Source organism: Heloderma suspectum, chromosome 4 (assembly GCF_057233095.1).
Source record: "Heloderma suspectum isolate Gila_16-S chromosome 4, 16-S_ref, whole genome shotgun sequence".
NCBI classification, from domain to species: Eukaryota; Metazoa; Chordata; class Lepidosauria; order Squamata; family Helodermatidae; genus Heloderma; species Heloderma suspectum.
The window spans coordinates 67612401-67625527 of record NC_139461.1 but is presented as its reverse complement, the minus strand read 5'-3'; the positions used below and the strand labels follow the sequence as shown (position 1 = coordinate 67625527).

Below are 13127 nucleotides of genomic sequence, written 5' to 3'. Positions count from 1 at the left end.
CCAGATTCCAGTCGCAACCAGCATGGCCAATGATGAGCAATTCTGGGAGTTGTAGTTGAAAATATCTGGAGGACACCAGGTTAGGGAACGCTGCCTTACAGGTACTCTGTCTCAGGATTTCAGACACAAACATCCACCAGAAGCCTCAGCTCTATTTCTACAACTGAGCCCATGCCTCAGATCAGACCTCCTAAACAATCACCATCCTGAACAGAATAAAGGTCTAAAGTGGGAGTGGGAAAACTGTGGCCCTCCAGATACTATTGGACTACAACCCCCTCAACCACTGGCCATGCTGGCTGGAGCTGATGGGAGTTGGGTCCTACAACAACTGGACCGCCACAGGTTGCCCACCCATTGTCTAAAGCATACAGAGATCACAGAGAACCAAACAGTCAAAATCAGAACAAAAAACATGCAAAGATGCTATATAAATAATATATAGATTTTATATGCTAAAGCTAGTTGCCTCAAAGTCAAAATGGGTAAGATGTTTGATATTAGAAGAGAACACAGACATGGTGACAATAAAGAAAGAACCTGGTGGAACAGTAATAATCAGCTGGATAAAACTGTCCTTGGACATTAAATCTACTGAAAGGATAGTATCGGTTGCAATGGCACTGGTGTGGCTCTGAGTGTAAAGCAGGGCATTGAGAACAATAAAAGTAGAAACCTCAGGAGGAACAAATTCAGTCATACAACTGTGGATAGAAAACTGGGCTAAAAGCATAACAGTGCAACAAACATCAAATCTATTCCCCCACCCAACCTGACCTAGACCAAAGCTCTACTGGTGATTTTGAGATGAAGAAATAAAATCAGAGAAGTAGCCAAATGTGAAATCGCTGCCACGTTAATTATACTTACATTGGCTGGATAAAATGCATATTCAGATCATGGCAAAGAGATAACATTTCTACATGTAGGTTAGAAGATTGGGAATTGGTAGTGATGCGGCCAAAGATGAACCGTGCTTTGACTTGCTCCTGAGCACTGGCCAGGAATCCAATTAATGACATCAGTGTTGCCAAACTTCTCAACAATGATCACAACCCTATCTAATTCAACATACATGTGAGTGGAAAAACTGCTTAGAAAGTTCAGAACAGTCACATTTCATTTTAGATGAGGCAAGTTCTCAAACCTGAGAGAATGTGTTAAAAAGAATTTGAAGGGGAGGGTCTGGAGGCTTACGGAGCAATCCTATGGCTGCTAGTCAGCAGCTAGACAGCCATAGGATATGTGGTTTTCCAGGAACCGACCTCAGAGCCCATGCTCCGAGGTCAGTTGCCAGAGAACCGACGTTCTCCCCCTTCCACACTGCCTGCGAGGCAGCGTGAAACAGCCCTGTGCTCCACACTCAGAAGAGGAACACGGAGCGGCCAAAATGGGGCATTCCGGTGCAAGAAAGGCAGAAATGCACATCCCTAGACACATCCTATGTGTTGTCCAGCAGCCTCCTCCCCCACTCTGCCTTCCGGCAGCTAAATGCAAATGCAGGCCAGGAGAAGCACAGAGGGAATGATCCCCTCTGTGCTTCTCCTGCCCTGCACTGGATAGGCGGTCGCCTCTGAGTTCGGAGGCGGCCGCCTATCCCCATAGGGTTGCGCCCTTAAATACCTTCAGGAATCTTGGAGACTATTTAAAACACTATAAGAAAAGCTTAGTCATAAAAACTCATCCTTTAGAAAGTAGAAGTCCTGCTCAAATGGAGAAAACAAACAAGAACTCACTGGGGAACAAATGCAACAAAAGCATAAAAATGTCCAACCACAAGCAGTTCTTTAAAAACATAAGGTGCAGGAAACCAGCCAAAGCAGCAGTAAGGCCATTAGATGACAAAAGTGTGAGAGGGATACTGGAGGAGGATCAGACTGCACAGAAACTAAATTAATTATCTCCATCAGTCTTCACTATAGGAAATATTGGAGACTGGATCCAAACCATTGCTTTCAGAGAGGGCATTCAAAAGCTATGACAAATAGAGGTGACAAACAACAGCATTACAGCTCATTGCCAAATTACAAGCTAACAAGTCACTAGAGCAAGATGGCAGTCACCCAAGACTTCTGTAAGAACTCAAATGTGAAACATTTTACCATGAGCACCGCCCCCCTCCCAACACCACTACCACCACAAAAAATCCAATTTATTAAAATCAGAGTCTGAGGACAGGAGGATAGCTGATATAATGCCAGTATTTAAAAGGGTATCCAGGCAGTTACAGACCTGCCACTCTCATTTTGGTTCTATGTAAATTGATAGAACACATCATTAAAACTATAATTAGTAAACATATAAAAGAAGCCTTGCTGAGGGTAAGTCAGCATCAGCCCAGCTTCACCAAACTTTTATAATTATTTGAGAGTGTCAATAAGTATGCAGATGGGAACATAAGGTAAATGCTATACATGTGACTTCCAAAAAGCTCTGGCACAGTTCAAAAGTTCCTGGGTAAATGCAGTCATCATGGGATAAGAGGACACATCAGGATTGAAAACTCATGAAAAACAAAAAGATGGTAGGAATGAGTTGACCATTTTCACAATAAAGGGAAACAAGCAATGGGGCTCTCCAAGGATCTCTATTGGGACTGTTATTATTTAATATTAGCAAATGATCTGGAATCAGACATGAACAGCAAGAACCTAAGTTTGTCAATGACCCCATATTATAAAAGATGGTGAACCTCTAGGAGGTTCAAAGCAGGTGTACAGTGATACACATGGGAGCAAAAAAAAAAAAAAAAAATCCCAATTCTGAAGATCAGGGAAAGAGAACTTGATGTCATGGAGGGTCTCTAAGCAAAAAAAAAAATTCAGGTGTACAGCGACAGTGAAATCAAAATTCCACATTACAGATTATTATTAGAATGCCTTTTATATTATTTATTGTATACCTGCATTTGGAATACTGTTTAAACTTCTAATGAGATTCACTACCATAGGGTATAGTGATGACCATTAGCTAAGATTGTGCTGGCTAAACAGACTCATTCTTCCTTGCAGAACCAGAACCAGGGTTTACAGAATGAAGAAAAGCTGAGAACGGAGCCCCAATGTATGTCATTATAGCAGAGGGGGCGGTATTATTGTAATGTTAACATTTCTCCCAAATGTAGACACTAGGGAAAAAATATGCGAGAGCCCAGCTGAGGCATGGAGAATGCAGCAATGGGGCAAGCGAAACATAACTTTCTTTCAGGCATGGAGTTTTCAAAGGCAGAGAAACCCTGCAAGAATACAAATGTGTCAACCCCCATTCCATTGCAATGCTGATACAGCACTCATTCCACAACTAAAACTGTTCAATGAGGACTATGACTGTTTCCGCTTGCCAGTTACATTGATGGTTGGCAGATGGGGGACTTCTCCGCACCCACCCCCACCAACACACACACACACACACACACACACACTTATTATAAAGACATTGGAGGTGAATAACAAAGGAAATAATGGGAGGGGAAAACAAGTTCTCCATCACTGCACCCCACCAAGACTAGGAGTCTCCATCTTGCCCAGAGCTCTACTACTGTGTACCACCAAGGGTGATAGGGCAGATACCAACAGCTCTATTTTTCTCTTCACTTCCTTCATGGTTACTACAGTAATGCGGAATGAAGTGGAGGGTGAATGGGGGAAGGGACTGATAACAGGCTCTGGTGGCAACATAACTGGCAATCAATCAAATAAAAACAATACGGCCATGGTAGAATGGAGTGAAGGGCCTGGGCAAAAGTACAAGTATCTCAGGACATTGCATGAATCATAACCAAATGAGGCCACTAGTCCATATATCAGTCAATCTGAATAACCACTACATCGTACTCACTTAGACAAGCATGTGCCTTCTTTCAGTTCTTTCTCCTCCAATACTATAAGATTGAATTTGGAATATCTTGTAAATCTGTGATGTTCCACCAACCCACAGATCTACATAGAGTCATTTCATGACTGTGCTATATGGCTGGGAATTCATGTATGAGCTGTGGAATAATGGGACATGTCATAGTTGAGCCCCTACCCCATCATTACCCTCTCCTCTACCTGTTTGGTTAAGGTGTTGCTCTCTGGGATGGGAGGTCTGGGTTCTAGTAACACCACCTGTCTAAAATTACTTCTGCTGGCAGGACAGTCAAACCATGAGCTTTTTTCTTACTTTTTTCATTCACATCTTTCTCAGGCAGGCCAGTGCTGTCTGCTGTGCCCTCTGCCATGTAGTATACATTGTTGAACTCTGTGGCCCTAAACCTTTCCCTTGCAAAATGCTTGTTCCCATCATGTTGACACTAACACACACATTTCTTTATTTTTTACTTAAAATTGTTTTAGGCTACCTTTAGGGGTAAAACCTTTATGTGTATGCACATATCTGTTGTACCTGTTGTATGCAGGTATATGTAAACTGTCTGTGTTACAGTAGGATTCTAACCCTTCTCCTAGATAGCACAAATGGCTTGGGGCCAGGTTACCTGGAGGATTGTGTCCTCCCATATGTACCTGCCTGGACCCTAAGATCATCTTCAGTGGTCCTTCCCTGGGGACCCCTGCCAAAGGAAATGAGGTGGGTTGCTACCAGGAACAGGGCCTTTTCTGCTGTGGCATGCCAGCTGTGGAATGTGCTCCCTAGATTCACCTGGCACCTACATTATCCTCTTCCCCAGGAATTTTAGCATTTTAACATTCTAGCAAAACAGCTCTGCTGTTTTAAATTTGTTAATGCATTTTAAATCTCTGCATCACTGCTAGATTGTATGCTGGTTGTTCTTTTATACTATAGTTTTAATGCTTTTATATTTTATATTGTTTTTATGTTGTACTTGGTTTTAATTTGTGAACTGCCCAGAGAGCTTCGGCTATTGGGCGGTACAGAACTGTAATAAATAAATAGCACATCACATATGGGTTCTACATGCAGGCCTCCTAGCCATTTAGCCATGGTGTTGGCTGCCTGCTGTGGTGAGGATAGCAACCCTTCCTTCTCTGACAATACAATTTTCACCAGCAAAAGAGTTACTTGTCAGCGATGTGTGGATTGGAAGGGGATTTAAATGCCAACTGAGGGGCCACAGAAGGTTGTGGCTGCAGGTATCAGTTGCTGCCCTCTCTCCACTGGGATATGAGAGGTCTCTGCTGGGGTCATTTCCTGGCAGCATGCTTGTATTATTGTATACAAAATTATTTTGGTGACATCATCTTGATGGTCCTGCTTTCCATATTGATTGATTCCTATCATGCATGGTTAATGCAGAAGTATCATCGGGAGCCATGTTGTGACTGGTGGTTGGTGACAGCTGCTTGGTACACTATACCATCACTGTTATAGTGCCTCTTTTTTTCTAAATGCTATTACTATACTTTTGATATTGCTGCTAGGGAAACCTAGGATACATACAAGCCTCCTAGCTACTTGGCCACCCATACAAGCCTGCCCAAGTTTTAAGATCTTCTGGGGAGGCCCTTCTTTCAGTTCCACCACCATCAGAGGCATGTTTAATGGAGACACAAGAGAGGGTCTTCTCCATAGCTTCTCCAGGCTCTGGGAACTCCCTTCTGAGTCCCCCCTCTATGTTGTCCTTCTACCTGTAGGCAAAGATGTTTTTATTCAGGCAGGCCTTTGGCATATAAGATAGTCAGTTGCTGAAGTTTTTTTAAATTGGTTGGTGCTGCTTATTTCTTTGTTGTTTTGTGTCAACTGTGTTTTTAATTTGTTTTTTATGCTATATTTCAATTAAGATTTTGTTTTAATCCTGATTTTATTGTTAGCCATATTGAGTGTCAAATTTCAGCAGAAAGGTAGGATATAAATTAAATAAATAATAAAATCACTACATAATAGGATCCTTGCTATATACACTAATGTAAGCTCCACTGTACATCACAAGATAGCCATGCCAAGCATTCCCCTTTCCAGTTTACTACAATGTCATCACATCACTGCACATCACATCACTGCACTGGTTATGTGCGTCTAGTCACTTTTGCTTACATGCCAACCCTTTATGGCATGACACTATGATCCCATAAAAACATTTGGGAAAGGCTACCTTTAAAATCTGGATAACAAGGTGCTTTAACTGTAGCTGGTACATACACCAATCACCCATATAGCGATATACTCTTCCAAACAAAGCTTGCTTCACTTTCTTTGATGCACATTTTATACAATAAAGGGCACAATCCTATCAAGATAGGCGGCTGCCTCTGAACTTGGAGGTGATCGCCTATCCAAAGCAGGGCAGGGGAAGCATGGAGGGGATGGTTCCTTCTGTGCTCCTCCTGCCCTGCATCTTTGGCTAGACAGCCAATTGCGGCTGTTTAGCCATGGGAGCACAGAGCGGGGAAGGAGGCTGCTGTACAACACATAGGATGTGTTGTACAGGCAGTTCCGCCCTCCCCGCCCCGGAACGTCCCCAGCCACGCCCATTTTCACCCGCTCCGCACTCATCTTGCAAGTATAGAGGCTGGGGCTGTTCCGCACTGCCTCTGAGGCAGCGCGGAAGTGAGGGGAGGTTGGTTCTCTGGGAACCCAACTCAGAGCACAGGCTCCGAGGTCTGTTCCCAAAAAACAACATATCCTATGGCCATCTAGCCGCTGTCTAGCGGCCATAGGATTGCTCCCTCAAAGCATGCAATAAGAATCTATGACCATATACCATTCCTACCACTAGGGAAAAGGAAACGGTATTTCTTGAAAGAAATGGAATACTACGTGATGGTCAGTTTTCTACATGAACTCTTAACCAAAGAAATAAAAACAAGCAAAAGGACCATCACACTTTGCTGACACGTTCTAATGAGAAATTATTTTAAATTGTGATCTCTTGATCTGTCCAACTTTTCAGATGTTGCTCTTCATAGAGAAATATTCTACTTTAATCTTTACACTGCTCTACTCCTACGGAGTGACATGTCCCAGGTTTTCCTTTGAGATATTTCACAGTGACCCGATTTGCACAATCAAAAAAACCCACTGTAGCTTATTTAAGCCACAGTGGGCTGTAGCGCATACAGGTGGCCATTTTGAATATTCAACACCCAGCCGTACCTTATTGTGTGATGCGAATTCAGGTGGCAGGGTTGTGCAAGGGTTAACCAACCCTCGCATAACCCTCACTGCCCCGATTCCCATGACATAAGAAGCCATGGCCAGGCACTGGTATTCAAATCCCACCCAGCTTGTGCCACAGCCTATGGTGGCTATTTTGTTGGCAAACCATCCCAGCGTCTTTACTGTTCTTATTGATAAATAGCAGCAACAAAAACTCAAGAGCTGGATAAATCCCAGGCATTCAAACATTTTTTGAGAACTAGGAAATTTTCCCAGCCACATGCAGAATAGGTACCTAACAACTCAAGTACTAAAATATGATGCTGGAACTTAGGAATTTCATTTTTTCCTAATAGTATAGTATTAATATTGCTATTAATATTGCTTTGCTGTGTGAGAACACAGAAAGCTGAGCATAGTCCAGAAGACTATGCTCCAACATGTAGGGTGAACATGTTCCAATGCGTAAGACAGGAACTGGGAAATCAATTTCAAAATTGTGAGTAGGCCAGGAATTCATTTGTTAGTCTTGGGCAAGTCAGTATTTTCTCATCTGTAATCCGTTTGCAAAATGCAAACAACAGCCTACATACAAAAGTGTTGTGAGGATTAAGGAAAGATCGAAGTGTTCGGAATGTTGATCCACTGCACAAAGTATGTTATCAATAACTGACATTTGCAGGGTTTTTAAACTCAGGGATAGTTGCCTCCTATTCCCACACCAACACAGTTTAGATTGAGTAACATTATGCTTACATGCAATTCCAAACTCTCCTGCTGCCACTGCCCATGGAAAGCATACTTTAGCTTTAAAACATAACACCTATCCTGAGATACACAGCACAAGCCTATACATCTCTACTCAGAAGAAATGCTCACTGAGTTCAATGGGACTTATTCCCAGATAAGCCGGCACAGGATTGTACCGTTTGTTTATATTGGGGATTTTAAACATCCTAAATGTATTTATGGATAAATATAAAAACATGCCTTGGATGAAAACATCTCTCAGTACATGCTGAAAGTAAAACGGACTTGCATGAATAGAACCCACATATGGAATCCATGCACATTCATTACATATTTACAACTCCCATAAGCCCCAGCCAGCATGGCTAATGGACAAAAATGCTGGGAATTGTAGTCCAAAACATCTGGAGGGCCCAAGTAAGTGCCACTAATGAGCATGAAAGCAACAGCATACACCAGCCTTCCCCAACTTGGTGCCCTCCAGATGTTTTAGGCTACAATTCCTAACATTCCTTACATAGGTCATGCTGGCTGGAGCTGATAGGAATTGTAATCTAAAATATCTGGAGGGCACCAGGTTGGGGAAGTTGGTACTACAAACATGGAGTACACAATACCTAACATGAATATGGAGTACTGGCTTTCCATATTACTATGCTGGAGTTTAACAAAACAGATGCCTCACAAATTGAAAATATTTTAAGACTATGAGACTTCCAGCTCTCTATCAGCACAGTTAATGTAAATTATGAGGCCAAGAGAGACTGCAGCATATGGTACAACTGTGCAAAAATAATTCCATGCTGACTATATCAACATCTTGGAATGTTCCTGTATCATGGCAACTACATTACTGTAATAGTTATAACATTTTCTACTAAAAATAAAAGGTCTAGTCAATAAGTACACAGTACAATCATAATTGCCCTAAATACCTGTTAATATAAGGTTAATTAACTGCTAAAACAACTTCAGTAACAAATAGTTATGCAACAGCTACATACTGGTCTACACTACATTAAGAAAATACTATGGCATAGAGCTCTGTATATGATAGTAATTGATCCAGAGTCTTCTTTCTTTAATTGCCAAAACATACGTTAGGTTTAATTTAAGATTTTCATACTGAACAGAGGGGAAACAGATTTACTTATTATCTTCTGAACAACAGTGTGCCTGTTAATCAAAACAAATATACATTTCACAGAAAATTTTAAACAAAAGTTATTAATATTATTTACCGTCTCTTTAAAATGTAAATCAGACATACCAAACTCATTGATAATACAGATGTATAAACTTGTCAGCTGAATACAGCTTGTAAAAACCATGGAATTCATTTGAGCAACAGACTGTACGTGACCGGTCCAGAAAAGTAAATGTAATTCTGAACACTGGTTGAGAAGGCTTTCTTTACAGTCTACATCTGTGAAATACATGTACCTGAAAGACTGAAAATTAAAGACAATAGCAAGGTTTTACAAAGTCAGTGTCAAAACATTTTTTTAAAAACCCAATGAAAACATCCATCACATTGATACCCCAACGGCTCCTACTTTTCAGCAGAAAAATGCTAATAATTTGTAGAGTCCCAGCATAACCTACTTTAACCTAACCAGCTCCAATTAAATCAATCACAATTACATTGGCTAGTATGCAGGATCATGAAGCAGATTTGCTTATTCTGTGATGCTTATTTTCTCTGCCTTTTAATTATCGGATGTCTATAGACATCTGGGGAAAACAAAAGGGAGGGTATATTTTGTCAACAGATCTCCCACATCTCCTGGATGTGTGTGTAAAAATCACCCGTTGGCAAGCTTTAACTACCACAACCACAAACAAGCAAGCAAGTAAAGGGAAAAAGAGGTCAATTTAGGCCAACGCCGCCTGAGACAGAAGACAACCCAAATCGGGAGAGAGCTGGAATTTACATACGGCCCTCAAAGCAAAAGCGATCGAGGCAGAAGAGAAAGTTTGGGGGCAAGAAAAGGAAAAACTCCTCATTGACATCCAGAGAAACAACAACTTTAAATCAGAGTAGGGACAGGAGGAAAACCACCACCACCACCCTAAAACCACGTTGCCTGCTTTTCATAACAAGGTGTTGTGGGCGGGGCTGGCAAAGTGCGGACGGGCTGAGTCATCCCCCTTGGAGTTAACTTCGAGAAGCGAGTCCGTCCGTCCTCCTCTGAGCGGGCTACGTGAAGCGCAAGGCGGGGCAGAGGAAGAGGCGGCGGCGCGGGGAGGATGGAGGCGCGCCCGGGGTTTTAGCCCCGCCGCTCCTAGGCTCTTTCAGACGCGGACAGCGCCCCGCAAGAGGCGGCTGTCTCTTCCACACACACCCAGATATGCCCCCCCGCCAGCCACGGGAAGCGGGCCCTCCGCTCTCCTTCCCCACGCCTGCCCATTCCGCTGAGGTCGGGCGCCGGTCGCCCCGGTGACAGCAGCTGCCGCCGCCGCCGCCACTCACCCGAAGGAGGCCGCAGCAACAGCCGGGCACCATCCCGCGCCGGCGACCGGCGGCCGCGGAAGCTCCTCCCCTCCGCTGCGGCTCCACAGGGGCACTTCAGGTTCCGCCGTCCGGAGGCGAGGGCGGAGGAAGCGACCCCAACGGCAGCGGCGCGGGACGGCGCGGCTCTCGACGCGCGCGAGAACACGGGGGGCCAGCCGGGGGGCCCGGGCGCTTCTCGGGGGCCCCGCTCGCTTCCGCGCAGCCCTCGCCGCCGCTGTTTGTTATTGTCGTCACTCTCTTCCGCCGCAGTGCACGCTGGGTAAGTCACAGGCCGGAGGGGCGGGTAAGGGACCATAGAGAGGAGAAGGCGGCTCAGCGGATAGAGCGGCAGCAGCGCCTCCTCTTCGGGTGAGGCCGCAGAAGGTGGAGAAGGCGGAGGACGTGCGTGCGGCTCGCCCCTTGGCATGCCTGCAGGATCGCTCTTCGCAGCTGAGGAGCAAAGTTGCAAGAAGGCCAGGAAGAGGGAACTGGCCAGGAAACAAGCAGCACAAAGAGGCCTAGGCCTGTCATTTTCAACACACCTGTCCTTTCTCTGTTACTCAAATGCGCAGCCGTAAGATGGGGATAGCTGGCTTGGCAAGCGTATGTGCGAAAAGGATCTTGGAGTTGTACTTGTTCACAAGCTGAATATGAGTCAGCAGCGTAGGAAAAAAGGAAAGGCTCCTCCTGTGCAAGCACCGGGTCATTACTGACCCCTAGAGGGACGCCGCTTGCGCTGGCGTCTTCATGGCAGACTGTAGCGGGGTGGTTTGCCATGGCCTTCCCCAGTCGTGACTACCTTTCCCCCAGCAAGCTGGGTACTCATTTTACCCACCTCAGAAGGATGGAAGGCTGAGTCGCCCTGAGCCGGCTACCCGAGACCCGGCTTCTGCTGGGATCGAACTCGGGTCGTGGGGAGAGTTTCGGTTGCAATAGTGCCGCCTACCACTCTGCGCCACACGAGGCTCTTCAGCGGTGTAACGTGACTGCAGAAAAGGGCAAATGCAGTTTTAGGTTGCATCAATAGAAATATAGTCAGACCTCACCTTGAATACTGTGTCTAGTTCTGGATACTATAAAGAAGGATTCACAGAAACTGGAACGAGTTCAGAGATGGGCAACAAAGATGATTAGAGGTGCAATCCTATGGGTTGTGCCCTGGGTACCCATAAGCCTCCGATATCTCTGTATTTTAGCTAGACCAGCAATTTTCCTGTCTAGTGGAGGCTTTGGGGAGGTGGAGGGAAGGAGGCTGATGTGGCGATAGGAAAGGTCATAGGAATGCTGCCTTGGTCTCCCTTCCCTGGGAACGCCCCCCACCTCTGCGCTCCAAGTGTGGAGAGGCAGCCAGCACGGTTCTCTCCACACAGCTGGGAGGGGGCGAGGAGCATGGTTTCCTATCCTCGAAGGTGGAGCCAGGAAACCAAAAAATGCTTTGTCCCCCAGACACTGTTTAGAGAACATAGGATTGCTCCCTTAGGGACTAGAAACTAGGACATATGAGGAAAGATTGCAGGAAATGGGTATGTTTATCCTTGTGAAGACAAGACTGAGGGGGGAATATTATAGTACTTTTCAAGTACCTAAAAGATTGTCACACAGAACAGGGCTGCAACCTGTTCTCTACCATCCAAGACTATAGGACACAAAATAATGGGCTTAAGTTAAAGGAAGGCAGATTTCAGCTGAGCATCAGGAAAAACGCCCTAGCAGTCAGAGGAGTCAGGCAATGGAACCAACTGCCAAGGGAGGTGGTAGGCTCTCCGTTGCTGGAGGTATTCAAGCAGAGACTGGAGAGCCATCTGTCAGGGATGCTTTAAAGTAGATTCCTGCACTGAGCAGGGGGATTCTATTTCCACTGATTTTATTTAAAATGGCTATATTTTATGATGCAGTCCAATTTTTTTAAAAGACAACAAGATCATAGAACGAAGCAGAAAACAATTACAAAAATAGCCCCAAAGTCAACCAAACACCTGGTGATCATTATTTTGTTTGAAGTCTTGCCATCCATACTGAAAGCAATGAACTCTTCCTCTTGTCTAAAGCCTGGTCATTCTAAAGCTTCTGACTCACTGCAATAAAAGCCCTGCTTTTCATGGTTACCATTTTCACCTCTTGCAATGAGAATATGGGTTTGATTGCCAGTCTGTAACTGGCATATTGGCTGATTTGGGGGGGGAGAGAGGTGAAAATATATTCAGAGTGAAAGCTACCATCAGTCATAGGGCAGTATCTAATGCTTGCTCACTCCTCCGGCTGCTTACAAACATACGGGCCCTAGGGCTACCAGTCAGAAGCCATTGTGGAGCTGTTTTTTTCTCAACGGATTTTCTGTGGTAAGAAAAAAGACAGAAGAAGCAGTGGGAAAACAGAAGAGGGTTTCAAGTGGAAGAAGACAACATCTGGACACACACACATACACCATAAATGTCCATGAATGAGGCAGGGTGATTGTGTGAAAAAAGCTTTGTCCAGAAGCACCCAGACACACAAATAGGCCTGAGTACTGGCTATCTCCAAATGAAAAACATTCATATGAAAAGGGTGAGCAGCTGTGCATAGTTGTTGATCTGTAGAGAGAGCTGCTTTGATCATTTTTATTACTTTAAACTTGTTCCAATAACTAGATAAATTTTGTTGCAGAGAGCACGCCAGATGAAAGAGGCTATGAGATGTTGTGAGCTAGAATCAGAAGAGTTTCTCTAGAGGTGTTTCAGTGCAGAGAAGATAATGGAGCTCATGTGCTTAGGCCTGTTCTCTCAAAACTGAGAATCATCACAAGTTGCAGCTTAAGCTGATTTGCCACTAATATATGCCCATGTAA

The 13127-nt window shown here is 44.4% G+C and overlaps 1 protein-coding gene across 8 annotated transcripts in view; it reads right to left on the bottom strand.

Moving 5' to 3' along the window:
* RB1CC1 (RB1 inducible coiled-coil 1) overlaps positions 1 to 10557 on the bottom strand; it is a 90077-nt gene extending 79520 nt beyond the window's left edge. For 7 of the 8 annotated variants that reach the window (XR_014790117.1, XR_014790116.1, XR_014790118.1 and 4 more), the window contains exon 1: positions 10280 to 10557. The gene's annotated coding sequence lies outside the window, so the exon portion shown is untranslated. Of the gene's footprint in view, positions 1 to 9076; positions 9258 to 10279 lie in introns of all 8 variants that reach the window. The other variant, XM_084849568.1, reaches the window with a different exon arrangement.
* Between the last annotated feature and the right edge of the window lie 2570 nt (positions 10558 to 13127).